Source organism: Gallus gallus, chromosome Z (genome assembly GCF_016699485.2).
Source record: "Gallus gallus isolate bGalGal1 chromosome Z, bGalGal1.mat.broiler.GRCg7b, whole genome shotgun sequence".
Classification (NCBI taxonomy): Eukaryota; Metazoa; Chordata; class Aves; order Galliformes; family Phasianidae; genus Gallus; species Gallus gallus.
The window spans coordinates 60,607,969-60,632,743 of record NC_052572.1 but is presented as its reverse complement, the minus strand read 5'-3'; positions in this window follow the sequence as shown (position 1 = coordinate 60,632,743).

Here is a 24,775-nt window from a genome sequence, read left to right as displayed (position 1 = left end):
CCTGTAGACCAGGAGACCTCTAAGCATCCAATCTTAGCCTTGTTACATTGGCACCATTTTCTGCAGTTACATTCCCATCTCAGCCTTTCCGTCCATCTGGGGTAGTTGCAAAGGGGCTTATTCCCCTGAACATTTCTAATATTCCAACTGAACAATGATGTCTAGGACAAAAAGAATAGCAGTGACTTCTTAGAAGCACTGTTCTAGAGCAAGATGTGCCCAAGTCCTTCTTTAAAATGTTGAGCACAGTAAATTTCAGTTGCTCCAGGAGGGAATGAGTATTGTGAAGACATCCTTGCATGGAATTGCTGGCTTCTTTCTAGGCCTTTTCCCAGCAGCCAGGAGGATAGAGATGCAGCTGTTATGACAGCTGTCACACACTACAGCTCCTGGGCAGAAAGGGATGCAGTCTGGTTTGTGTTCTGTTATGTGAAATGATTGACAAATCCTGGTGCAGAGGATCCTTGGATATCTATCACAGAAGACTGTGAAGGATAGCCATTCAGATGCCTAAACAGCTTCAATATTCAACTGCCTGTACGGACATCCACAGAACATTCTTTGTCCACAAGGCACAGCAAAAAATAACACCAGCATGTCAGCCACAGCAGGACCTCCTTAAGCAACTTATCTGAAAGGCAGTGCTTCTGTCAGCATCTAGGCTTGTGATGTAGATACCAATTTTAAAAGAAATACGCAGCTGTTCCTTGACTGAGAAGGAAGCTGGCAATAGAAGTGAGCTCTCAGAAAGGTTTTCCTGGGATAAGTTACCTAAAACAAATCACAGTACAGATTACAGCAATAACTTAGCACATGTTTCTGCTTGAATTTGCTATCAACCAGCTCTGTTACTTTTCTACCATGAATTCAGGAGGCTGACATGTTCCCCATCCAAGCTTAAGGTTGTTGCAGATATCACCTCTAATAGGAAGCTGAAAGGAGTTGATGGTAAGGTAGCTTTCAGGTGGAATTTTTTCAGGTAAATTATCCATAATCATCTAAAATTCTGGAAAGCTGATGAAAATTATCACTGAAGAGAACAGGTACAGATTGTCACAAGCTGTCCTAAGTCTCCATTCCTTGTACTTCTTGTCTCACCAGACATCACCAACAAATACTTGTGACACAAAGCTAGGCAAAAAAGAAGACCAAGACACAATAGCCCTGTGATGTGCCACCACAGCATACCTGCTCCACACTTTCTTATCTTCCACCACGAAAGCACAATATCAAGCATTAGTCTAAAACAGGCTTCACGCTTGGAACCTGAGTTCTGTTGTGACAAAATTAGTGAAAAGGCCTCAGACAACACTCACCTGCAGCAGGCAAAAATGCTGAGCAGATCTGCATCTGGGAAGTGATTTGCTATTGGAGGTATTAAAAATCTAGAGGGGGGATGAGTGCCACATTTAGTGACTGGAGTTTTCTTTGATTTCTAGTGCCCACCAACAGTGAAGAAGAAGTTCACTTTTTGCTTAATTTCATCACAGAGTATTTTGTGTTAACTTGCAAAAGACCTCACTTTCTAAGTAGACAGAAAGACTCACATATTGCTTTATGACACTGCTTGTATGCATACCCATCTAGTTGCATACTCTGCTCCTAACAGGATGTTCTCATTCCATCATCTGACACTTTCCTTTGTTATTTTTCTTTCCTTTTACAGGTGTGGCTGTAAGAGCTGGAAAGGACAGGATATTTGGGAAACTTGACAAAAGAAAATGTATTTCACCTAATTCAATATGCAGAATTGAAGACAGTGTATATGTACTCATCTACATCTATATGCACATATGTGTGCATGCATATTTTCTTTTCAGAATCCTTTTTAAATATGCCCTTAAATGCTGACAATGCAAAACCATCAACACTATGCAACTCCGGCAAATTAGAAAGTGTAGGCTGGGCAGCCCGCATCAACCTTAATAACCAAAAATAACTGCTTGGGTCTGAACCAAGTATTTTCTCATCAGTATGCAACACCAGGGTGTAGGAGGAGGAAAATGAGGAGTGGGAGGATATAAAACAAACAGTGAAAAGGAAAAATGTCAACTGTGCTCTGGCCTTCCTCTCTGCTTCTCACAGCCCACCCTAAGCAATGTAGTTGTGATATGTGATGGGCTGTGTACAGAGCCGTAGTAGCACGCATACAGCCAAACACATCTGGTGAACAGTTGTCTGGGCCTGTGCTGTGAATCAGCCAGCGGCATCCACGTTTCTCAGCTAGCATTCTTCCATTGTCGCAGAGTGGTTTATGACTTAACTTTTTCCTTTGTAATAGGTTCAGCCCCCTAGACAGAAGTACTGCCGTCACTCTCTCATCTTTGCCTCCTCACTTGCTGCAGCCTTCATCCACACATCCATCCATACAGTTAAATTCAGGATGACTGCATCAGAGAGGGAGCAAATGTCTCAGGATTTGATATGAGCACTTTATCTGAAATCCTAATCACCTTCCCCTCCAAAGGTCATTCCCTTCAAAGCAAATCATATTTACTGAGGTGTGTGATGCCAGCATGCAGGCCCGGCTTTGGCATCAAGGTAGAAACCTGTGTTTTCTGCAGTTCTTCCAGCTACAGCAAATGAAGTACATTAATGCTATTACTTGAACAAGCCGTAGTCTCAAATAACATAGGAAAGTGGAAGAGAAGGCTATTTTTTTCAGGTTCACTTCACTCAACCAGGAGCAGCACATCTGTCCTTTCCTTCTTCTCTGTCGCTAATGTTATCAGAAACACTGCTAGGGACAATTTACTCCTCTCAGTGTTTGACTTGGTACAGTAGAAATGAAGGGGGAAGAAAATCCATTGCATTGACTACTACTAGTTTGTGTTACCGTTCTGGTGATTTCTACTGTTCAGTGTTGTGAAGAAACTGGTCTGAGTGGGGCTGGATCTTGGCAGGAGTAGCAGGAGGAACTTTTAGATAAAGAGAAGAAAATAGCTAGACAAGCAGACACATATCTGTGAGATGTTCCACAAGTACCACAGGAAGAAGTGTTAGAGAAGAGACTCTCCCTAAACGTCAGGGGTTACTTCAGACAAAGAACAGATGCAGCCATGGAAATATAGCCATGCATACTGGAAGATGTGATAGACTGGCAAAGTCAAATTTCTTCAGAAGCAAAATTAACTGTGATTACTTGATGCAAGACATCACTCAAACCAATCAAATTGTTATTTTAGGAAATTATAAATTTGTATCCAGAGTCAGTTTGTCACTCATTAAAACCTTATAAGAATGATTAGGAAATGATCTTAATATGTAAATGTTCTCCTTTTTTCATTTAAAAGCTTAAAATACAAGATGATCTCACATGGCACTTACATGACCCCTGACCACCTTATGGATAATTATTTTTATTCTCATGCTTAGCACTAGGATTGGGACTAATTTATTTCTTTCTGGAGCAACCTTAGCTAAGTTTTAGGCCATTGTCTCTATGTGGGTGAGGACTATTGCCCTGGATTTATATATCCCTAACTTATTTTTGCCAATTCAGTTCTTGCTTCCCAGAGTAAAGGAATGCTGCAGGCAGTATGAAGTAACTGAAGCAAAAATGAAGAGGAAACCTTATAAAACAAGTGAAAGGGGTGTAATTTAGAGCACCCTTGTGATTAACGTCTATTATAAGGTGAATTATTTTAGCAGTTACATCTAGTAGATGGTTACTTAGGCCACTTCTACCAGCCTTTCTGGCTCACTTGAAAAGCTATTCTTGCTAAGGAAATCCCCTGCAGGAGAGGCTTCACAGATCAGTTCAGTAGTTTTCATGTGTGCTGCATATCAGTAGACTCAAGCTGGGAACCTTATTTTATTTTAAGGAGCTTCTGTAGAATTCCTGTTGTTAAGATATGCAGAAGTAGGCACAGTCATTATTAGAGTATCACTTAAACTAGACTTTGAAAAGGGGACTTAAATGTGTATCGTTTCTTTTGATTACACAAGGGTATATTTTGCCCACATGCATATGTCAGATTTCTAAGTGAAAAAAATCCTCTTTTTCCAAGAATTACTCTTGTGAAATGATGGACAGGGTCTATCCATGAGAAAAATACATACCATTTTCTACCCTTAAAAAAAAAACAGAAAAACAATATTGGAGAAACCATAAATCAAATTAACCAGAATACAAATTTAAGAAGAAACATTTTTTAAAACAACATCAAATGCAAGCTACTGTAACATGAATGTAGCAGAGAATTCACTTTACCTTTAAATTTTATTTTTTCTCATATGGAGCTACAGGCAATTGAAAAGCTGTTGAAATCTGTACTTCTTAAGCTTCCTTTTCAATAGAATAACTACAGGAAACCCAAGAGATTCGAGTGCCCAACAGGTTAAGAGCAGTTTTATTTAATACATTGTCCTGCTTTGCCAAAAGAGAATGGTGATCTCTTTAAGAGACCTTTTTGATTTGCTTTCAGCTCATCCCTGCTTCACAGTACAATTCTCTATTTCTTTCTCTCCATATCTAGAAAAAAAAAAGAAAAAAAAAGAAAAAAAAAACCTGCCAGTGTGACACATTTTCAGAAAGTGACAACATGGTTTAGAAACTGTCAGTACCTAATGAAGCATTTCAGCTCTATTTTATAAGCTGTGATTATCATGATCATTTTACTGATACATATATGGATTTGACATCTGCAGCCCTTTAGCCCTTTAGCCTTTTAAATAATCTGGTCAGCAAAGTTGCTAGTATGTAGGTCAGGTTAACCATTTCTTTCTAGCTCTTCTGGTGCTTTCTCAGTCTCATGCTTAGGATATATTTTGTTTCTTCCCTGTAGGGAACAAAGCAGAGGAGACTTGGAAGATGTTCAACAAACTCTATCATAAGACTCTGAAACTTCTTATTGCTTACTATATTTGTTCAAGGCAATGCATCTTATAAGTACCACTGACAGAAAGGCTCTGACCCAAGAATTAAGGTGCGGACCAGAACTCTTACCCCTGCCACTGTTAGGTTACCAAAATGTTTATGCAATTTTAAGTTTTCTTGTATAGATACTGAGAAGACAGAACTAATAATGTAGCTGTAGGAATGGGGTAAGGAGTAGGCTATAAAATCTACAAAAGAAAATGCAACTCCAGGGATTACAAGCTGGACTAGCATGAGGAAAAAGTCCACTTAAGATTTCTGAGGCTAGAAGCCTTTCTGAAAGTTTTTTTCCTTCTTTCATAACCATTTATTTTGCTACCATGCCAATATGGTGCATAGGAAATGCCCATGTCCCATATCTTTCTGTCTGCTTTTTCATGACTTTTGCTCCCCCTTCATTAGCTCAGTGGAAGGAGTTTGGTGGTCCTGGCTGGACACAACCAAGCAGCTGCCAATCTAACATGGAGATGGAGAAGGTGCAGGAGCTGTGCATGGGAAACCAGGGAATCATAGCTGGGCAAGTCACAAGCACCTCAATGAGTGCAAAGGCACAAAGCAGTGAATACATGGGCAACCACAACATGGGTTAGAAGGCACCTCGGACTACGTATCAGTCAGATTGCAGTGAGGCTTGCCTACCAAGACTGTACTCTGGTTCTTGATGGCTCACTTTTGCTTTTGCTGGAAGACTGATGACTGGCGTCCAGGTCTGACTATTCTCAAGTGACTGCAACACTGAGTGAAGTGCTTGAATATGCAGTTCACCCTTAGGTAAACAAGTCATCCTAGTGAAGTTCAGGTACCTTCAAACCACACCCATAGAGACTCAGGCTGAACTGATTTGATGTGATGACTGTGTTATCTGACATACAGTACAGAGGAGATCTCATCAACAATTTGTTTTCTTGTTCATAACAGAAATCCTCTAAACACCGATTAGGCAGTGTCTGCATGTCTTGTTTACCAAAAAATAAATTTGCTGTTAGTTTCAGAAATAAGAAAGCACATTTTGCTTTATTTGCTGAAGGATTTTATGTGCTGTAGAAAACTAGGGGTTTTAGACTGGAAATGTCCAGCTGTTACATTGTTCCAGGCTAGAGATCTGTAACTACGCTTGCTCTTCAAGCAATTTTGAAAAGCATTTGTCAGAGCAAGGTTAAAAGCTTTTGTCTGTGTACACTTCTGATATGGCTGGCTGGTTTTGAGCTTGGCTCTGCTCAAAAGTACCATCTTTCAATGCAAATAGGTATGTCTGTTCTTTTCCACCTTGAAATCAAGGTGAATACTGAACCAGTCAGACACAAGGGATGAGTACAGTAACACGAGTACTGTAAATGAAGATCACAAGGCAAGTGGCACAGCATTTGGACTCTTGTTCTGGCTCTTCATGCAGTTGATAACATGCTTTCCTACACCTACAAAGTGCTAAAGGTAAGTCTGCCACAACATGTCACAAAATTCAAGTGAAATCTAATATTTCATGTATTTGAGCATGCATGCATGCGTACAGAGTTACGTGCACATACGGAAAAAAAAAAAAATACCAGCTAGATTACAGCAACAATTTATAGGTAACTGCTTTCTGCAAAGGCTGATTTGTGTCTCTTCCTGGAAACCACCTACAGCTAGCCAAGAACTAAAGAAACCCTGAAAACTGTCATAGCAACATTTAAGATTACAGTTGGGAAGCCTATGCCATATTGGTGCCTTGTTTCAAAACTGCCATCCAAAAATTCTCGTTTAAAATCAAGCACCTGTTCGGTGCTTTTCTGAATCACGGCCATTCACAATAATCATTTGTTCATACTTTTGCTTCACTACTAACTTTTAGATCTTGAGACATATTCACAGTACTAATTGACCAGTCAAACTACATTTTCATTATTAGTTGCCGTATGAACATTCTAGAAATAAAATATGCTGTCTCTTTTTCACATGAAATTATAACATAATCTTCCTAAAGCAGCACTCACAGATGGGAACCCTTTCCCCTTTTCAGTCTTCTCTGTAAACAGATTTTTCCTATAAGAAATGAAGAGATGAAATTTGTTCCAGGAACAGTGAGTACAACCCTGTGTCAGATCTTAAGGCTCTTGCCCTTGTTTGTTCAGTTATTGTGCAGATGAAATTATCAGACATACCCAGTGCACAACTACTCTGGGCCAGAAGGGCTCCCTAATTATCTGTAGTTCATTGCACCACAGAATTTACAACTTTTTACTGAAGTTTATATAGGGATGAACAATAGATTAGCTACTAACTAACGACTAGACATTCAGCAGAAAATGAAATCCTGAAAACACACTTTTTGGACAGCCTAGTGGTCTGATTAAAAAACCCACAGATGGGTCTGTGATTTAAAGGAACAACACCTTTCATTTTCAAGAAGCAGAACCAATGGATGAAGATGGAGTTATGACTACAGTGCGAGAGACTGGAATAGCGCAACATTTAGTTATACATTTTTTTGTTGTTAAAGTCTCCTGGTTGTCTCTTTTCCTGTATTTTTCTTTCATTCTAACAGAAATGAAGCAGTGATTTCTGTAGAGCCCTGGCCAAGAGTTGTGCATTGCTCTGCTGACAACAAGCCCTTCCTATACAAGAACCAGCCCACCCATCCTTGCACATTAGTACCTTCATGTCCTCAGCCTAAAGTCTTGTCCATAGCTCTGCTCCTCCAGAATGCTTTCAATAGCTTCCTTGATCGTTGCACCCAGTTTATTCCACTTGCCATCTACCCACAGCTTCACATACTTTTAGGCTCAGTGCCTGTAACTTAACAAGCTCCCTTTGCCATACACTGCCCATAACTATGCAGCTGCTTTTTGTCTCTTTGCTGTTAGCCATGAAATGACTAAAGCATGCAGAGGTCAAGGCCCTTTCTTACACTTTCTTACTGTTTTTCAGAATATGTGCGCTGGTCTGCAACTTTGCTCATTGTCATGGCTGAGTGTAAGATCCTGCATGAATCAAGAAATTGTAATTTCTCACTGCTTTTTGATGTCAGATTTTCTATATTCTTCATCTTGAAAAATGTTAATTCTCTTCTGCACTTGTAATTTTTTCTTTCTCTGTTGACCCTAGTTGTAGAGTCTTGGCTTTCTAGCTAGTATCTGTAAAGAAGACTCTCATCAGACAGCATGAGTGAGTGCAAGCGTTTGTGCAGGAACTTTGTTCAAGTTGTTCAAGATGTCTCAAAGGAGCACAAACACTGGAGAATTCCTTTGGGTTCCTTCATCCCATTGATTCTGCTGCTCTTGGTTGGACCTGCTTAAAATTACTGCACACAGTGTTTCTGTTCTCTGATGTCTGCTGAAGGGTTGCAGACAGAAACTTTATGAAGCCTGTGTATTGCCTCTCTTTTCCGTGCTCTTTTTCTCTCTCACACAAACCAAAACAGAGACACACGCGCGCGCACACACAGTCACAGCTTGTCAACAGCTTTAGCAAAGTAAAATACAAATGGTAATTAGAAACATGTGACCCTAGGAAAGCAGCAGAGAAACTAAAAGGTCACCTTTTTTTCCAAATGACCTAATTAGAAAAGCCTGGAGTGTTGGCTACAACATAATGGTTTTACACAGCTTTTTAACATAGACTTCCTGTTTTAAAACAGCACAATTTAGTCAGTGCTCTTACAAAAGAAAAAAAAAAAAAGAACTGGCATTTAATGCCAGAGAAATTAGGCCTCACAACAGCACCTGCTTCAAACAATCTCAAGCTCGTTAGATCTCTGTCATCCCATGGTGACCATTCAGAAGACAGTGCCAGGACCACTGCCAGCTGAAAGGAGAGACTGAAGTGATGCTGCAACACCAAAGGGAGCATGGGAAGCACACGGCCAGCTGGTCAGTGCTGCCACAAGTCTGTTACATTGGTGTGCCTCTCAGGCAGCAAGTGAGGGGAAAGGACAGAACAGTAACGGTGAAATGCAGAAAAAGCGGAAAAAGGAAGACAGGGACTGGGGCACAAGGGGAGGAGTGAACAGAGGCTTCTTATCTGGGGTCATCCCAAGGAAAATAATGTGGGTTACTCCTGGGAAAATTTCTGAGCCTAGTTTCACCTCCTCATTCCTCCATGTACCCATTTAATAATTTTCTTTGTTCTGGTGAACATGCATGCCGTTGATTTCTACAAAACTATTAATCCCAACTTGTTCATCATCTAGCAAAGCTATATTTAGTTTATGGCTTTTCCCCATAAATCAAACCCTGCAGGCTCCTCAGTTTTAAACATTTTAATGGTGGCAGCTATTCCCAAGCTGTAGGGCATGTCCCTGCTGTGGTGGGAGTGCACAGGGCTGTGAGATCGGCTCAGGACAGCAGTGAGCTGGCTCCCAGGCTGGAAGCTGGACAGCCAGGACACCATGGATCAAGCTGAGCTAATTAGAGAGAGGGACAGAGTTCGTGAAGGAAAAGAGAACTGGAGAAAATAGCTTGGGAAGTGCTGATTTAAGGTCTTAGCATACCTTCAGATTATTCAGCAGCTAAAATAGGTTTCTGTGAATTCAGTTGAGGTAAAGTCCTAGCTTTCACACGGCAGAGCAGCTTAGTACTTAGCAGCCATCATAAAGGTGGGAGGGACATTCATCTTGTGCATTCATGTCCCTAGAGACTGAGAACTTCTCCACTTATAGTGGTTTCATTGGGAATCGGCAGCATTGCCCATTTCTCAGGCAGTCTCTTTGTCCCATAGGATTGAGCTGGATCAGGCAGCATGGAAAAATGATATATACTGTGCATGTAATGTACTGCTTAACAACTTTTTCCAAACTTATGTAGCATGTGATCTTCATTGAAAGCTGTGTACATGCCAAGCTTTGAGCTTTACATTCAAATTCTCTTTGAGAGTCCGTAATGGAAAAAAAAAAAAAAAGAAAGAAAACACCATGATATTTCCCTGGCTTTATTGCTCTGAAATGACTGGATAGATTTTATTTAGCTCTTTTGTTATTTGTTTGTTTCAGTCTGAGAGGAGCAAAAGTCATTTTTTAATCTCAAAGGTAAGTTTACTATGAAAGACACTGAAAAGAAGTGTTGAAAAATGAAATAATCTTTTGAATCGTAACAGTGGTAGTGATGGTAGAATTATATTATGTGCTAATGATAATTTCCTTGTGGTAATAATGCTGGTAATGGTAGATATCTCATCTGAAATTAAAATGGGGCATTCAGATGTTCTTAGTTCTTACTATACACAGCCTAGGAAAAAGAAAAAAAAAAAAGAAAAAGAAGCATCAGTAAGATACCATATCATTCCTAGCACAAGTTGTGTGAGTGCTTAAGATTACAGAGTAGCAATCTGCATCTCCCATATATCACACCAAAAATGCAGCCATTAACTTGAAGACCTTTCTTCTCTCAGCAGTGCAATGAGTGTCTCTCATGGGGAGAGAACCCGGTCCCTTTAAAGCATTGACACCTGCATGGGGCTGTCTGTTGATCTGGGGAGAATCAGGTCACTAAGACGTAACTTGGTTTCAAAGACTGAAAGGTACTAATTTTATATGCCAGTAAATCCATCAGATCACAAGGAGACTGAGGAAATGCTTTTATCTTTAAAATGACAGGCATTAATAATGTTACCAGAATTTCCCTTATATATAACTTTAATAGTTCAGGACTCTTCAAGATCTGCACAATGTGAAAGCTTCTGAAATATAAAAGGCAGTGTCCCCTTCAGAGTTACTAGCATTGCCAGCATGGGCGTGGGAAGATGAAATGTGTTCTCGGGAAAAAGAAAAGGGTGGACAGAATAGACGAAAAACTACAACCATTTAAAAAGAGGTGTTTTATATAGATGCTTGCTTTGCCCAAGTTTTAGCTGATTCTGTAAGGAGAACTACCAGCTCCAGAGTGGAGCTGCAACCATCGGACCTAGCAGGGAAGACACCCACTGAATTGCCACTTGGAGGTGCACACACATGCATGAACTCTGGGAAGACCACATTCAGTTCTGAAAAAGCAGTAGGCATCACCCAGCTTTTGACACAGACAAAAGTGAGACTGCCCCTGGTATCCACAGCCAGATGACTGCGTCAGCACAACTCTTGACGCACTTGGTGTCTAATAAAGAAATGAGACACAGGTTTCCAAATAGCTGGTGCTGGCAGTGGGAAGTTTACTACCCACTACAAAGCGAGGTCAGCAGTATGCACTCTGGGAAGTCCAAACCACAAACACTGGTATGATGAGGATGGGAAATCTACTTAGACGAGCTCCCGGGAGCCAACTGACAGAAAATGGCTGCTCAATTTTAAACAAAAAGTAGATAAATGAAGCACTCTGTTGGGATTGCAGGACATTTTTTAATAACGTTAATTGGATGTCAATCTTCTCTCCATCCCAGCATAAGAAAAATGTCAAAAAAAAAAAAAAAAGATTTTTTTTCTTGTGAAACCGCTGTTAATGGAGTTGTGTACTGTGTAATTCTCATACGCGTATGTTCAGACTTAATCAGCAAGTTTGTGAGAAGAATATGGTAAGTCCAATCGACCTCAAGGCACTGATAATTCCCCAGCAGGGTGCTGAGGTTCATCTTAGTAGGATGAAACAGAAGCAAGCACGCCCTGACCTGAAACAAGGCTAATGACTGAGTGAACTGCACCCAGGATGAAATTCTCCCCAAACACATCAGAATTAGCAGGGAGAAAGCACTTCCCAGGTAGAATATAATGCACCAATGAGTCACATGGACTGGCTGGACATCCCTGCAGGTAGTGCTCAATGGTTGTACCATGTACCTAGCATTTAGCAGCCCATCTGGATTGTTAGGTTTCTGCTCTTTTCGTCCCAATCTAATGGAGTTCCTGGGAACAGTTCAGTAATGGATCTCTGTGGGGAGTTAGTGTCACTGTTTTTTTGTCTTCTCACCTTGCTTAATCATCTATCTAATCTAGGATCTATATTAGCTACCCAATATAGGAGCTGAATCCCTGCCAAAATATGGCAGAACTCAGAGAGTGGGGAAGAGACATCACAGGAGCAGCAAACCACACAGCTTTCTCATTTTGCAGCGCGAATTAGTCACTACTACCCCACACCTGCTTCTCTTTAAAAATCAATGAAAAAATATCCTGGTAAAATGATACAGGTGAGTGGTCATATTTACTGAAGTTCCTGTAATCTGAACTTCTGTTCTTTAAGATACGTTTCATTAGTACCATGTTAGTAAAGCACACTGAGATTTTTACAACAGCAGCAGCAATTCATTGCCTTTGTTAGAGGTTATTTGAAAGAGTGTGCAGGGCAGATCTATAGACAATCTACAGGATATTCCATTTGGTTCATATGATTCAAGCTCACTGCAGATTGTACAGTCACAGCTTCCCATTTCTGCTGGAAATACTACAAGCTATTATACTTTTTTATTAGCTATAATGTGCAGATATGGAAACTGAAGGATACCCAGCTCCTTCTACTTCTCACTTCCAGTCGCCCACTCTCTTTCTTTCCTTTTCACACACACGCTTCATTGATCTGAATTCTGCATTTATTTTCATCAGGGAACAGATTTGGTTGATCACAGAAGTTGCTCATTCCAAAGTGGAAAGATTTTTGCTTTGTTTGGCAATGGGAAGCATTTTTAACAGGTTTGGGCTTTCAATTTCGCATTTCATAAGCTAGCTGCATGACTTGACTGAGGCAGTGAGAGCAGAAAAGGCAAAAGAGTATGCACAGGTAGCACAGTGAAACAAAGTTCTTCTCCCATTGATTGCTTTACTGCCTCACTATCAGATTTGCAAAGTTTTTTATTCATAGAAATCCTATTTACAACACTATTACTGGTTTTCCTCTCAGTCTAATTTTTCTGACTTTTCTGCTCAGTGAGCATCAAGCCAGGGACCTGGTGGTGTCTGTCATTCCTGCCTGATTACTAACACAAGCTCCAGGGCTTAGCTGTGTCTGCGCAAGGGACTGGCTCGCTTGCACCAGAACCACAAAATGCCCTACACAAATGTGGAGCACCGAGCACCAGCTGCAATGAACTAAACTCTAGCTCCTGGATGGAGCATCCCACTTGTGGCTGAAAAACAAGGCAGCATTGCAAAGGTTATCTGCGCCTGGAAGGCAACACTCAACCCAGGAACTTGCATTTTTGAAGCTGTCACTCAGGGACTGCTGAACATGTATATTATGACTGTAGGAGTGAAGCTCAGAAGTGCGGTGTGCAAGAAATTGAGTTCTCACCAAGGGCTGGGAGGAGAATAATTCTGAAGAGAATCTTTCTCTTTTCTCTGCTGTGTTTTTTTTTTTTTTTTTCCCCCTTTACATAACCAACTCGAATAGTTTTATTCCTCATCCACCATCAAGAATAGTTAGGTCCCAGACTGTGCAGGAATGCTGCTCCAGCAAAGCCCTCTGTTGCTGCAGGAAATGTTACCTGCAGACCTACAACTGGTGGGAGTATGGTGCTTCCTTGAACAAGCAGTCTCGCTTGGAGAGAGTATATTTGGAGGTGGTTATTGGGAGGGTTGCTCCAAGTATCTTGTTTTTTGAAATTAGAAATATTTACCTTAGTAGTATTCGGACAGGAACAGCGTTTTGCTAAGATAAATGGCAGATCGAATGGAACACGCCAATGCGAATGCACACGCACAAGTTAGGGTTTGTTAATATTAATAACAATATTTTTCTGAGTAAGGGTCCTGACAAGTGGACATGATTGCAGCATGCCCTGGGATGGGTTGGGTAGAATCCTCATCATCTTCCAGTGGGAACTTATGACTATCACTCAACAGCATCTACCATCCAGGACCTGCCAGATCACCTCCACATTTCATTTACTAATTATTTTATTATTTATTAATTTACTAATTATCAGCAACATGTTTTTGAAAAACACTTTTTCTTTCCATTACGTTTGTCTCTTACCTTTTCTCAGAAGCAGAATTGAATATTCATGTGTAGATCAAATCACTGTTAATTTGGCTTGTTGCTATTTTTTTCAGATAGACTGTAACCCCATCATTTTTATGGCACATATACAGCCTTTGCTGTATTTTTAGAATCTTCACTGGTCTCTTTAATTACTTCGAATTTTTTTTTTTTTCCAGAGCTAAATAAAAGTTTTGTTCCAAATCAAATAATAATAGATTAAGAGACATATACACAGTCTCTTGTATTTGCACCTACAGTTTTGTGGTTGGAGTCAGCAACACATGATAATTAGGCATTTGGGTTTTCAGCACTTTTTAGACCAATCTTCAAAATTAAGCATCTGTCCAGTCATGAGTACAATTACACAGTTTGCACAGATAATTATAATATTTCAGCATGAAGACTCAGGGTTCAGTTCCACTCTGTTCAGCATCACAAGCAAAATCCCATTGATTCCTAAGGCAGACTAAAGTTATGAGTATACACCACTCTCATAACTGGATTACCTTAATTTTTAAGAACAGAAGTTCAGCTATTTGAACTCACTTCACTGATACGCATGCTGGAGAGTATAAATTGCACATGGCCAGGGCTTCCTTTTAGCACTACACCATCACCACAATCATTACTATTCACAAGACGCTTTGGCCAGAGTTCCACTGTGCCAGGCATAGCTTATGCAGAAATCAGCCATTACATCAAAGCATTTATAACCTGAGTTAAGTTTTAATACTGAGGTTTTGCTTTGCCCTATCCCAGCCTCATCCCAGCTTATTTACAGCAGGATTTAAGTCCTCATATTAAGTGCATGGGATAGGGTAGCTCGAAGTTTTGTACATTGTCAGCACATCTGGTCCACTACCCTGTGGTCCCAAGGGTCAGCACAAGTCAGTGGGCATTGCAGCCCCAGCCAGACCATTTTGCAGGCATCTTAGAAGCCATATTTGGGCTTTTTCAAAGCTCATCAGTCAAGGACCATAATACATCTTGTTCTATCTCTTAATCCAGTTTTACAATCTTACCTGTAAAATACATGAAATTGACTTTACACTTAAAAAAAAAAAAGGCAAACAAACAAACAAACAAACAAAAAAGTATGACAAATCAGGAGATTTAGATTTAGAGTTTGGGTTTTGTTTTGTTTTGTATTTTTAAATAGAGCAAGAGGATCTTCCCGACAAATCGAATTTTAAAGTGCATACCTGAGTTAAATTCTCAGCTCTACCAGAAATTTCTTGTGCACTCATGGGAAGACTTCTCATTTCTCTCTGGTTCTGCTTCCCATCTTCCAAGTGACATAAAAACTTTCCCTTTTTCTGTCCCATGAATACGTGGGATAGAGCATTAATGTCCCCTGGGCTACTTCTGATTCTAACAATCCTAATGCTTCCAGATGCCCCCACCAAACAGGCAACAACTAAAGGTTTCATATGATGCCCTCTGGGCAGTGTGAGACAGACTGGATTTGGTGGGATTGTTCCAGGACTATGAAGGAAGTCTTTAGGAATGAGAGGCTTTAGGAGAAAAAAAAAAAACAAAAAAAAACTGAAATGTGAATAGCATTACTCTAGGAATGTTTGTCTGGCAAAACCAATAAACTCTCTATATCTCAGTTTCTCTGTCTATATAGAAAAAAGAAATATTTACCTCCTAAAAAGAATACCAACATTCATTCTCTAACATTTGTGAGATTTTCTCTTAATGGGAATGAGCTCCAGAAAAGAACTTGATCAGGAACAGAACCTAATTTTCCCATCTCATGAATTTCAGACTTCAATTACAAGATTACATTCCCTTCCTCCACGATACCTAAACCTGGCATTAGCTTCAGTAAGGCTTCTCAAAGCCCTTTTACAGCTGGAAAATAAAACCCAGAAAAAATGCAGATCAGAAAGTAAGGAAATACTCTTAGGATATCAGGAAGCACTAAAGGAAAAGAATTGGGAGACAGAATCTCATTAAAGTGTGTGCATTCATAAGGAGATATTCTTCTAATTTTTTTCTCAAAAAATGTTATTCTGTATAATGAATTGGACTAGCAGGTAAGCTATAAGTGCAGTAACTACTGTAAAACACCATAAAAATGATGGGTTAACAATCTAGATGAAAAAAATAGTAACAAGCCAAAATAACAGCGATCTTTCATGTGAATATTCAGTTCAGTCTGCGATGAGAAGTAACATTAAAGATGAGAGGATATAACTGTCAAAAAAAAAAAAAAAAGTCCTGGGAAAGAAACTTAATGGAAATGAAAATATTATTCAGACCCCAATGCTGGTAATAAGCAAATTATTACCAACTTTGATAAAATTGGACAATTAATATGTATAAGTGCCATAAAAGCATGTAGAGTCTCTAGCATGCAACATGAGCTGTTGCTTAATAATAGAGGACATGGTTTAGTCTAAAACTTTCATAAACAACATCTCTTTATATTGTCCTTTTCACTTGGAAAATTATCCCATTTTTCTTGAGATCTTTTCTTAGGGTGTTAATAACAGAGTAAGAGTTTTTGAAAAGGCTTTTCAGAGATAATCTTCTCAATTTTTAAGGAATGACTGCGCTTCTCATTTGATAGCAGCAATTTTACTTTTAACTGCATATGGGTGCCCTTGACTATCATGTAAATATATATTAAAGATGTAAATATTACATAGGCGTACATCTGTAAGGGAGTCTAGGGAGTACACAAACAGGCTACGCTCTGCACCAGCTATCCACTGTTATTCACATCTGCCTCTGCTGCTATGTGGATATGCACCCAACTAATAGCTGAGACTATAATAACTGTCAGACATCTCTGGAAATGCACAAGTTGTAATCTATAAGTAATGCAGCATGTAGCAAACATGGTGCAGACAGTTTTGAGGCATCCTGCTGCAGGGTCAGAAATGCTAATTCAAGCCATGTTAAAGGCTGACTCTGAAATCATCTTGCCTGCCTTATCACACCAGCTACATTTTAGGTCATTTGCGCTTGAAAAGCAAAAAGTGTTCACATATGTCTTCCTGTGCTCCTTTTTGTAGCTACTCTAAAGAGACTTCAGAAGCTGAGCACGAGTGTTAGCCTTAGGTGAGTCTTTGTTTTAGTAGGATAATGATGAACATGGTCTTACATGTTACAGAAGGCTTGTCTACAGCATGGGAACATCTCATGGCAAAGAATGCATTTGGACAAAAGGGAGCATTTCCCTACCTGCAACAGCCTTGGGTGGTTTCTATGGAAATTGGAGGACAAGAGGTACATTGGGGCTCACTCAGAAACCAGGCTCCCCTGGCACAGCCCTGCACTTCATTTCTCTTCACAGAACTGCCCCTTGACAAACAGTAAATGTTTTTCTCTCATGACCTGGCGGGTACATGGAGCGCATAGGATTATCCAGAAGAGCAGTATGGCAGATCCTCACAGCATCTGATATATGGAGTTACCAAAGGTGTCTCAACACGGCGAGCTCTGATATTAACCAGCAATTGAGGAAAAAATTCTTTACCACCCAGGAAATGCTGCCAGAACTGCAGTCAGCAGAAAGTGAATTGTAAAAGACATGAAGCCAGCACAGAAGTGATGTCCTTCTGTTCCCAAAGGCTGTAGTTTGGGTCTGTTCAACTTGTTTTTTCTTCTCCAACTAGAACCAGCCAATAAAGCACTGTATAATGCATTCAGATTCCCGTGGTAACAGTGGATCTTTCTTTTCGTATGACATTTTTTCGAAGTCAGCTTTATGTATATGATTCCCGCCTGCCAAATATCTGCCCCATTTGAAATCTATATCTAGCCTGAAACATTGTGTTTTGCCCTCTGGTTGACCGTCTGCGCCTCTGAAAGACATCCTTGTGAAGAAGTGCCCCTTTGCTCTTGTGGTTACCATTACTGCTACACACAGTTTCCAAGGGTGATGCTATTATATTGCTCTAGCCACTGTGTTGAGTAATTTATTGGCCAAGATCCTAACAGAAGAAGGGCCTGTTTAGGATCCTGTTGAATTTTAAAAGGTAGGAATATTGCACTTCATAACGGGCAGCCATTAATGATAACCAACAATATAATTCTGATGGAATTACACCTCCCATCTGCACGAGACTCCCAAGCATAATAAATAGAGAAGGAATGACATTAACCTCTTGTTTGCCGTGCTTCCTGGAGCTTAATTACAGAACAGTGGAAAGAGCGTGACCCCACAGCTCTCCGGCATTATAATTAGCATTCCCCATACTGAAGCCTATTGTCTGCAGGACAGTTTTGTCTCTCCTCTGTTCTGACTTGTGCAAGGTTACACCCCTAAATGTGAGTTCATGGCCCTTCCTCAAAGCCAGTCATCTGTTTTCAGCATAGCACCAAAATCAATGGGCTGGCAGGATGTTCAGCATATACCCATAGGGTCAGTTTGATGCTCATTCACTAGATACATATGGTGCATTGTAGAGATCTATATGAGATAACAGTGATTTTCCACTTTCTAAGTGTAGCCGCATGAGATTAGGTTATTCGGTGGAGAAATGCTACCAGTTCCTTTTGTCATGCTATTAATGGCGAGTAGCAGTCTGTACATTTTACTTGGATTACAGAGAAAAACCTGCTCAAAATCTTCCTGTTTCTCTTCTTATGTATAAATGAAGCTGTGCATTGTACCTCATTAAAACAAACTAAAGTACCTCATTAACACCAGCCAGGAAGTAGTCTGAATGTCAGAATTGGAAGTCTGTATAATACTGACACAAAAACTTTTACTGAAGATAGGCTCTGTTTAATTAGGGAGATACTGACAGGTTTTAGCAAAAAGATTAACAACCTGAAGTTCAGAATTTTGTCTGGACTGAGTCCTGATGAAATATCATGGTCCTTGCCTCACTCTGCTTTTCTCTTCACAATTTCTGTCTCTGTTAATGAAGAGGGTTGATCTTTTTTTTTTTCCCTTTTTTTTTCCCATTACATCTTTTTTTTTTCTTCTACAAGGAGAATGAATGGACATACACAGGAAAAAATGTAACCATGGGATAAGTTTTCTTAAATTTGGTAGAAAAGAAAGCAGTCAGATTTTCAAAAGCAGTGATAATGCAAAGTTCTAATCCAACTCAAGTTATGAGAATTGGCTAGAAAATATTTCAGATAGATCTGATGTTTAGGAAGACATTTCTGGCAGGACCCCACCAATCACACTGGGTGATAGGTTAGGTTCTCCCGCACTTCAGGCATTGGTTTAAGAAGATAGTAGAGGTTAACAACCCTCAGCTTTTTCTCATGATTATTATTTTTTCCTGAAAAAGGGGTGCAAGAAAATATAAGTTATGTAGTGTTCTCATATCTCCATTTATTTGCACAAATTCCAAAATATGTAGAAATATTCTCAACCAGACAAGAGCAGGCCACTAAATCTGAGACACCGCTTCTGCTGCCTGCCCAGAAACCCCAATGTTGTACATGGTACTACATGATGTTATGCTCCTGGAATAGAAAAATACGCACCTCATCCATGAGCTCAGTTTGTCTTGAACAACCCTTTTTGTTCTTACGGAGATTAAAGTAGTGGCAGTGCTGCACCCATCCAGCACTCACTGTAGCAAGAGATTAGTAATGATTTGCAACAGGATCCTGCTCCTAGGGTTGCACAGCTTACTAGCGAGGTGCAAGGCAAGATCTTCAACAAACCAGGCGCACTGTTTCTGTGCGTTGGGCAGACGCCAGCCCCACTTGGCCTGGGAGACTGAGGCACTGTGCTGAAGGCAGAAAGCCGCCCTCTGACTACTGAGTTTTTTTCCTTATATGGTGTTTTTTGCCTCATTTCCCATTTTACTCAGAAGAGGGGGGAGAAGAAATTGCTGTAAAAATTGAACACAACAAATTTAGTTTTTCCTGCCCCACAAACAAGTAGGGAATTTTCTCAAGCAAAATCCTCTTCAAATTTATCGAGCTTATACTGTATGGTCATGCGGTTCTCTTCATGTGAACACAGGCATGTTAGTCAGCCATTTTCTGAAAGATAATACATGCTTTTCACTTGTGTACAGTTAATGAGGACCTTTGGTCTTCTTCTCTGTGGAAAGGACCAGGAACAAGTTGTACAACTTCCCGTCAGTTTCCTCATCTTTTTCTGAGGCAATTTTACTGTTTTTTCTAGCTAATTCCACGAGGTACAATGAAAAACTTTTCTTGTTTGGGCTTTTTTTGTTGTTTGTTTTTTTTCTTTCTTTTCCTCCCTCTACGGATTGAGCCACTGTCTGTGTCCTAAATTCCTCCTTATTCTGATTGAAATAAGTCATTATTTTTAGTGTTCTTATGCAGTTACTTTTTTTCTTCTAAAGGATGAAGAAGTCCATAGCACATAGAATGCTACCTTATTCTGGCAATAGACAGGAGTTTTCACTATAATTATATGTTAAAAAAATTACCTGTTCAATTAATTTTAACAATGATTTCCAATGACTTGACCTCAATAAACATTATTTCAATTTCTTCTTGTTTTGGAATCCAAAATTTTTCAGAATGCCTGATTTATTTTTTATCTGCTGTACTTGTATGTATCTAGGCATGTTAATTTCTTGCATTAATGATAAGAAAGTTACTGTTGTGTGCCTTTCATAACTTTTTAATAACAGATAGATGAATAGACCTAGTCCATGAGAATTTTTCGCTATTACATGTGGGGCCTCTTAAGCCATATAGCTAACCCCTCCCATATTTTCTCCTTTTATACAGATGTATTCAGAGAAAATAGCTGATATTAAGTTTGTTTCCATTATTCAGTGCCAACTTAAAAAAAAAAAAAAAAAAAAAAAAAAAAGACCTCAGGGGAAAAAAAAAAGAAAAAAAGAAAGAAAGAAAGAAAGAAAATTGACCTGTTTTTTAGCTTCTGAAGTTCCCAGTCCAGAGCAGAAGTTAAATGTCTTTGCTTTTCCACTGTGCAATGCAGAGAATGTGGTGGGAACAGAATAGCAAGGCAACTCAGCTGGAAAATATCTCAGATAGATGAAATATTTGTCAAGCAGTTTTCTCATGTGAATATGCCTCTAGTTGGTATATGCCAGTCACCAGAGCATGGCATTTGTTTTATCTTCTGTCCTGAGGATTTATTTTAAAGGAAAAACTGCTGTGTAAGGCATCAGAACTGTGGTGATAACAAAGCAACACAAGTTTAACAAGAACTCTATCTTTCATGAGGCTAACAGAAAAAGAGTCAAGTTTTAATATCCTCAAAGGTCCCTTTTTCAGATAAGAATTTTATAACAAAGGGACCTTAAGGCAGGTTCCCTTTCTTCTTTGCTGCTAGACTCGTATTCATTATTACCAAGACATCATTTTGCATTTTTTAAAGATGCAGACATCAAATATGATAGCACTGAATTTAAAATGAATAACAACAACTATAATATTAAAAAACATGTTTTCTCCAGATGTGCTGATGTCTCAATAGAATATGCAGAAAAGGAAGTAAGGCACGTATAAGTGTTTATCAGCTTTGCAGCTTACAAAATCAGTGTCCTGAACAAAGACAGCAACATATCCAGTGGGTGTTATCTGATCAAAAACATTCCACATGTACAAATCAAAGCAAGGGGGAAAAAGAGCCATGTAGAGATGAGATAGCTAAGAAAGCAACCACATTAGGAAAGAGTCTCGTTTTAAAACAGTTAGGCTTTAAAAAAGGCAAGATGAGAGCTAAGTGAATTCTCCCTCAGGGTTCATGTTCTCACAAACAGGACTCTGAACTGGATAAAGATTTGTAATAATTCTGTTTTCCAGCATGATATGGGCACTAACCTTTCCACAGGGCATTTTTGAAGGTGAGAAGGACAAAAATAAGAGAGAGATAAACCCAAAAGCCTATGTAGGTAGGAATTATATTCAATTAATGTTACAGTTAATATTAAAAAATATAGACATTTAAAAAGGAAAGAGCTTAATTGTCTTCAGCGTGTAATACTCGCACCATCCTCATTTACTGTTGACTCATATTAAGTAAAACCAGTGCCTCAATCTGCTGCTCATCTCCTGGATGAAGCAGTTGAGCAATGCAAGAAAGGGTCTGCACTACATACTAGCAGAAATTGCCATGGAAGAGTAGCCCAGTTATTGGCATTTTCCTCGCCAAGATGACTGTCCTAGAGATTGGCTCAGTTCCTGTGAGCTGTTTGTGCCTCTGACTATGTGTTTTTAACAAATAGTTGAGTCAGCAGCAGAGCTGAAGAGGTTAATTCATTTGCCTATCCTCTTCAAACTTGCTTTCATGTCTAAGTTGTGAATTCCTCATGAAGATTTTCCCTTGGGGGAGAAAGAAAAATGAATTCTCTGCTATGTTCTTGGAGGTCTGTAGGATGTCCCACTGTACTGATGTCCCCACCTCCACCCTTGCAGCATAAGTAGATGTCCTACTATCTATTTCTACAAAGCATGTAGGTGTTTGACAACTTTTGATGTTGCGTATTTATTTTTGAGCTTTACATTTATAGGGCTTTATCTCCAACCATTTAGTCATGAAAATAAGATTACAAACAATAAAAAATTATATTAGACTTGCAATTTTAAAAAATGCTACTGTGATATGTCTTATGAGTTTGGAGTTTTTTAAGTAAAAAGAATAAAATTTTGTAGAAGTTTTCACCGAAAAATAAAAAACATCATTAGTGCTGGCAACATCAAGACAGTTTCTTCATTTTCAAAGAAGGAATTTTCCAGGAGTTGTTTCTAAGTTAAAATAAAATAAAATAAAATAAAATAAAATAAAATAAAATAAAATAAAATAAAATAATACATTTTACTGCTAAGAATGACAGAAAAAATCATTAAATGTGGAAGATGAAATTAGTCCTGAGTAAGTCTTAGTTAGGCTTATGTCTTCCCTTTATACAATGTCATTTACCTTTCTTCTTTAAAAAAGGAAAAATAAGTAATCTGTTTATTAATTTCAGAAGGATAGAAGAAAGGCTGCTGAGACAGCTGAACCAGATTTGCTAGTAAGAAAAAAAGGCCTGGAACAATGACCAGGCAGAACTCATCCAAGGTCTTATGGGTAATAGTAGTTACTCACTTACTTGGGAAAAAGGATTCTTAGTTATCAGTAAATGATCTCTTCAGCCACTGTATGATGGCAGTCAGGTTGTACCAATCAGCAGCCACACACCTTACACTTCATCCCATTCAGACCAGATGCTGTGCACTCTGAAGTCTAGGTCTTCTTCTGCCCCTGCATTCAGGGTCCGTCATTTTGGAGTAAGAGCACTGAATATGTCTGAGGTTCTCTGTGCAGCAGGGTGCTGACACAAACCATCTATAACTCTTTAATCATTGTACTTTTTTAGGAGAAAAAAAAAAGGGGGGGGGGGGGTGTTCATTCACTTCCAAAATTTTTGTAACAGTTAATAGAATAGTGAAGATATAGCCACACCATTTGTGATTTACTTTTCCAGTGTACAGGGACTGGAAAGACACTGTAAGATAAGGAAATAGGAAAACCCAGGTGTTATTGCTGCGGTGAAAGTTCAGTGTATGGTAGGGTAAGGTAAGTAGGCAAAATTTGCCTGACCTGAAATTGAGCAGGAGTTCCTCAAGCTTTATTTTGGAGTAGCATTCAAAAGGCTGCATGTTTTAATATCACTTCATACTTGCCTTTGTTCCCTACTGCAGCTCAGCGCTTGGGCACCATGTGCAGAAGACACTGTCACCTGATGTCACCATGTTGGAAGCCTTGGTATCTGCAGGTAGCTTGAGCAGCTCTCAGCAAAGGATCCCTAAGCCACTGCCAAATCAGACCTTGTTTTCAACTGTTTATCACTCTGCCAAATACACTTGCTTTAGCCCTTTTGGTACAAAGTATGTTCCATTTTCTTTTTCTTGCCAGTGCTGTCAGATGAGCTGTCTGATTGCATCTGGAAATCTTGATCAGTCCAGTCTCTGCTCACAAAAGAACAAAGAAAAGTGAGTTTTAGTAGATAGAGAATATGAAGAAAGTGGTATAGCTGGCATCTCCTGGCAACTGAGGACAGGCTCTGTCCCTTTCCACAAGTCCCCCGCCACTATAGCCCCAGCCAGCACTTGCCCAATTTGCCTTACGATCAGCACTGTGATTCTCAGCAGCTTTGAGTCAGGCAAACCACACGAAATGTTCGGCATTAGAGGCAGAGTTTCTTTTGCTACGAGCATGCCAAACATTGCTGATGCACCTGTTTTATGTTGAGAGTGGGAAGATAGTCAAAGAGGAAGTGGCCAGCTTTAAAAGAGAAGCAGCATTTTCAATTTCTGAAAATAACCCAGAGACAGAACTGGGTAATAAGAATACGTTACTGAGTAAATGCCTGTTGGAAATGCGCTTGGGCACTTTTTCATCCTCACACACAAGCAGCATGTGCTGCATTCTCAGAGCACAGATTAGTTCTCACTGCTCTGAGGCACTCCTGGCTCCATCTGCCACTCATGGGGCCAAGGTGCTTCTTGGTGACAATGGGCAAAGCCTGGCAAGAAACCCTGCAACAATTGCACAAATTGGTTTGCCCTTCTTTTCCAGTTCACCTTTGCTCTTGCGTAGATAAAACCGAGAGCACTCAGGTTGCTGGTGCACACAAGGCAGAATCTTATGGCACACAGATTTTCTAAATTTTAAAGTGATTTCCTGGGCAGCATATTAATTTCCTCAGTACTCAACAGGAGCACTGGCTAAAACTGCACTGCAGGTAGGGAAATTATAACAGGTCAGAAACTTGTAGGAACGTTGGAGAGTAGAGGAAAATGTTGGTCATTGGTAAAAGAAACCTCCATTAGAACATGAAAGCGTGCAATATCCTAGGATGTGAGGGACAAGGAAGAAAGCGTTTGGCATATGACATGTCTGCTCTCCTTTGCTGGCTGAATCCAGTTAGATGGTATACAAAAGTGTCTTATAATGAAGTGAACAAAGATTTTCCACACCTACTAGGGTGGTAACCCTGGGGCTATGAAAGAAAAAAAAAAGATCTCTTAGAAACCACAGAACACTTGTTAGTACTTTAAAAGATTGTATAAGCCAGGAGAAAAGGTTTTTATGTTGGCT